The sequence below is a fragment of the Hyperoodon ampullatus genome (genome assembly GCF_949752795.1).
Source record: "Hyperoodon ampullatus genome assembly, chromosome: 4".
NCBI lineage: Eukaryota > Metazoa > Chordata > Mammalia > Artiodactyla > Ziphiidae > Hyperoodon > Hyperoodon ampullatus.
Window position 1 is genome coordinate 132,872,898 of NC_136917.1, and position 5,100 is coordinate 132,877,997.

The window sequence follows — 5,100 nt, forward strand, 5'->3', positions numbered from 1 at the left end:
GTCACCACCAAGCAGCAAGATAGCACCCCACCCCTTGATTCCACCTTTTCTCCACCCCCTTTTACCACTCCCAGGTGTACTGTTGCCAAGACTGTGACCGGGTAGACATGTAAACAGGTGAAGAAAGAATGAAATAAATGACCGACACATGAAAAGGTGCTCGACATCACTAATCATCAGGTAAACATAAATTAAAACCACAGTAAATGGTGAGAATTTTAAAAGACAGCAATACCAAAAAATGGTGAGGATGTGAAGCAAATGGAACACTCTTACAATGCTGGTGGCTATAATAAATGATTCAACCATTTTGGAAAACTCTTTGTCTGTTTCTAATAAAGTTAAACACATATCTACCCTATGATCCAGCAATTCCACTCCTAGGTACATGCCTAAGAGAATTGAGGGCTGTGTCCACCAAAAGACTTGTAGTAGAATACTCATAGAAGCTTTATTTATAGTAGTTAAAAACTGGGAACAACTCAAATGCTCATCAACAAGAAACTGGAAAAACAATTTATAGTATATTCACATGACAGAACACCACACAATAAAAGAGACCTACTGATACACACAACATGGATGAATCTCACAAATACTATCCTAAACAAAACCAAACATAAAAGAGAGTGTACTCTATGATTCCATTTATATAGAATTCAGGAACAAATATAATTTATGGTTATAAAAATCAGAATAGTGGTTACCTCTGGGCAAGGGAGTTGAGTGCAAAGGGACAAGAACGTGATAGAAATGTTACCCATCTTGCTTCACACAATGGTTTTAAGTATATGTAGGTAAAAATTTAAGCCATACACTAAATATTTGTGCATTTTATAATATGAAAATCTTATTTCAAATAAAAAGATTAAAAAGTTAACCTGTTCCAAAGCACACAAATAGTAAGATGTTGAGCTCGGGTTCAAACTAAGGTCCATCTGAGTCTTCTGACTTGAGTAGGGTTCACTTTCCTACCCAATTATATACAGAGAAAACTATAAGAAAACTGTTACTACTTATTTGAAATATGTGATTAGCATAATTCTCTCTACATATTTCATTCATAATATCCATATTATGATAAACTGTGCTTATTTTGGCACCAAAACATTCTACACTTCAAAATGCTGGTTTTAACTTTGTTGCACTATAGCAGCAGTAATTCTGTCTACAGAATTGAAATAAATGATTGAAACCAAACTTTCCACCATCCCCCATGACTAATAATATAGTAAGATAATTCAGCTGAAGAACAAACATGTTAAAATTGTCAGAACCTGCACTGCATTTAACTGGCACAAATGCATTAGTTGATTAGTATCTGTAGATGCTCCAGTGGTGGAGCATCCTAAGACTGATGAAACAATCGATAGATGAGATATATAGTAAGATGCAGAAATAGTCATTTAACAAGCGTCACTCATGCCCCTGTGATATTTATAAGCAATTCAAGCATTATAGCTGCAAATGTGATCTCTGACATATTTCTCAAGAATCAACTATTTATTGAACGTTGATATATCAGCTAGGGATTTCCATGGTGGCGCAGTGGTTAAGAATCTGCCTGCCAATGCAGGGGACATGAGTTCGATCCCTGGTCCAGGAAGACCCCACATGCGGCAGAGCAAGTAAGCCCGTGCACCACAACTACTGACGTGAGCCACAACTACTGAGCCCGTGTGCCACAACTACTGAAGCCCATGCACCTAGAGCCCGTGCTCTGCAACGAGAAGCCACTGCAATGAGAAGCCCGCACACTGTAACAAGAGTAGCCCACATGCTGTAACGAAGACCCAACGCAGCCAAAAATAAAATTTTTTTTAATTTTTAAAAAGATATATCAGCTAATTCAATATTAGAATAAGATGAACATAAAAATACAAATGCACCAGCATTTGGCTATGATACCCTGCATTCTTACACAAAGCTGCCTCTTCAAAAGTATTTTATTGTAACTGCATGCACTGACTGTGTGCATCTTCATTGGGTGAACACCGGATGAAGAAAAATCCAGTTACTGTCTTTTTTTTTTTTTTTTTTGGTGGTACTCGGGTCTCTCACTGTTGTGGCCTCTCCCGTTGTGGAGCACAGGCTCCGGACGCGCAGGCTCAGCAGCCATGGCTCACGGGCCCAGCCGCTCCGAGGCATGTGGGATCTTCCCGGACCGGGGCATGAACCCGTGTCCCCTGCATCGGCAGGCGGACTCTCAACCACTGCGCCACCAGGGAAGCCCACTGTCTTTCTTTTATATAAAAGCAAACTGAGGCATAAAGCAGATCACCGATAGGGCTAGGCAACACCAAGTCAACAAATAAAGCCAGTGTTAAGGTTACTCCAACTAGTTCTTTATAATGAAGTATCACATACCTACCTTGTCACACAGGAGCTTCTCATCCTACACATACAAGTTTTTGAGTATTTTAAACTGCTCTTACTTCTGTTGAGAATTTACCCCCCCCATGGTAACCCCCTCCCAAAACTAAGGAGAAAATCAAGTTAAATAGATATAGCCAAGACTGGGAGAATTAACAAGTTCATATACACAGAAGGGGAGAAAAAGTTGGGTTTTGTTCCTGAATGCTGAAAAAGAATTCTACAGACACATGAGGCTCCAAATCCAGAAAATACTGACGGCAGAAAAAAATCTTTCAAGGAATTCTCACATGCAAAATCCCCCACAGATAAGAAGATTTCAATGCCCTACGCTGACAATTTGGCAGTCTCTTAAATTACAGTAAAACAAGTAGTGAGTCGCTTAGTTAAAGGATTAACCTGAATCGCCAGACCCCAAGCTCTAGGACAAATCATTTGCTCACCTCAATTTCCAGCCTCCGCAGTGTTTCAGCACACTAACCCTGCTGTCTCCCCCCTCCAACCCACACACACCCACCCCCATTCTCTCTTCACGAGGAATTCCTCGGGGCACCACCAACTGTCTCTAAAGCAGGAGTCATTTAATCTTCGGTTCCGGGGCCTTTCGCTGGGTCTATGAATGGGTTTTACATAGGTTGATAAATCCCCCGAGATCTGAAGTAAAACTTGGGTCGATAACCTACGCGATCCAAAGTGATTAGGAGCTGCGATTCTAAAGGGAGGGCCGGAGGAAAGCCCGGCGGTGCCAGCCCACCACGCGCGCACGCCCCACACTCACCTGGACTTGGTCAGCTGGAGCTCCCGGCGGCAGGGACGCCTTCGTAGCAGCTGCTCATCGCAGTCCCTCAGATCCCATGAGGCCAACCTCCGGCTCCGCCCCGGGGGGAAGGCTCCAACCGCCCCATGCCCCCAGTACTAGTTGGCATTCCCCAGCCGAGGCCGCGGAGAGAACGCTGCCAGGTCCGGGAGAGGAAGGACCACCAGGTCAGGGCCGCCCCCGGGGGCCGCCTCCACGAGCAGGAGCCGGGATGCAGACGAAGCTGCTTTACAGCACTGGCTGCTTCGAGGTGGCCACAGCCGCACACAGCTGTCTGGCCGCCGAGGCTTGGCTCTCTGCTGGCCGGATCGTAAAACGAGTGCCTTATCTCACCACCAGCACCGTGGGACATAATACGAGTCCATTCTGGACTTTTACAAAGGAGGTACTAGGTTTCCTGTTCTGCGTGGGGTACAGCGGGGAAATCTAAAGCCGACATTGAACACAGGCAACCCCTGTCGACCACAGCATCATGCACGCTGTTGTGTGGCTGAAATTTTAATAGTGCCATTTAAAACGTATTTAAAAATCTATAAAGAGCACACAAACCAAACAACATGAAAAGCTGTCTTCTCCCAAATTAGGAGACCAATAAAGAGATTATACAAACAGCTCAAAGTGTAAAGCTAGGGGAAATGTGGGAGGGTAAACTTATGCTGCTGCCCTATGACGAAATGTTATCAATGCTGAAAAGTTAAATCAGAAAACGAGGACTATTCTACCCCAAGACTCTAACAGAGAGATGCAGTAAGTCATGTACCCAGTACGAAATCAGGACCATTCTTCATCTTTATCCCTTCACTGGTACAGCTAATACTTGATATTCCACATTTTGAGCTTCCCACTTTAGGCCAGAACCTTTGACTCCTTAAAACGCAAAGAATTCAATAGAAGAAAATCTAAGCTTTATTATTCACATCTCAACCTATCCCTTCTCTTGAGAGGAGGCCTTGATGAACAAGAGTTAGAGAGAGAGGAGAGGGCACTAGACTCTAGGGGTTGGGGGGAAAGGCACAAAAAAGAACAGATTACTGAATCTGACTAAAGCCAGCATTCAATATACATACAACTTAGAAGCTGATAAAGGCTTAAGATTTCTGATGCCAAGCAGCAGGAAAACGAATGCTTAATGCAAAAAAAAAAAAGATTTCTCAGGTTAAGTTACAAGGATTAAACAAGTATTAGTAAAGCAGAACATTCATTATTAAGCAACATTTAGAAAAACAAAATAAGATTGGAAATAAAATATAATTGCTAAAAATGTTTTAAACGGGTTTGAAGATGGTAAGTATTCTACCAGAACATAAGCAAAAAGATGAAAAAACATGAACGATAGATTTAGAGATTAATTTTGCAGTTCTAGCAAAATTAATAGAAGCTCCATAAAGAAAGAACAGAGAAAGCTTAGGAAAAATTATCAAAGAAATACAACACACTCCAAGGGATCTGCAAAGCACACAAAGTACTCGCCAAAATTAAAATGTCCATTCATAAAATTTAACAACACCAACATATTTGGTGATCTAGCTTCCAGACAATACTAACTTTGAACCCAGAAAGGTAATAATATGATGAAAAGGGCATGTTTCTTCTCCCAACAAGAAAAAAGAAAGCGACAATCAAACTACAGGGTAAATAAATTGCTCTAAGAGTATGGCTCACGGTTAAAGCAAACTGGTATGTGAAATGGTTTTGATCAATTTTCACTTGACCCTGGCATTTATAATAATTATAATAATTCTCCCTTGAAACACAGAGGTGACAAAATTGGAAAAACAGTAAAGATAATCAGACTATGTTAACTGGCCCACTCAGAGAACAATATTTGTATAATGTAAACCTTGTCTATTGATTTCCAATTTTAGAATCAACCTGTAGATATAACAAGGGAGACTTTTTGTTATTGAATA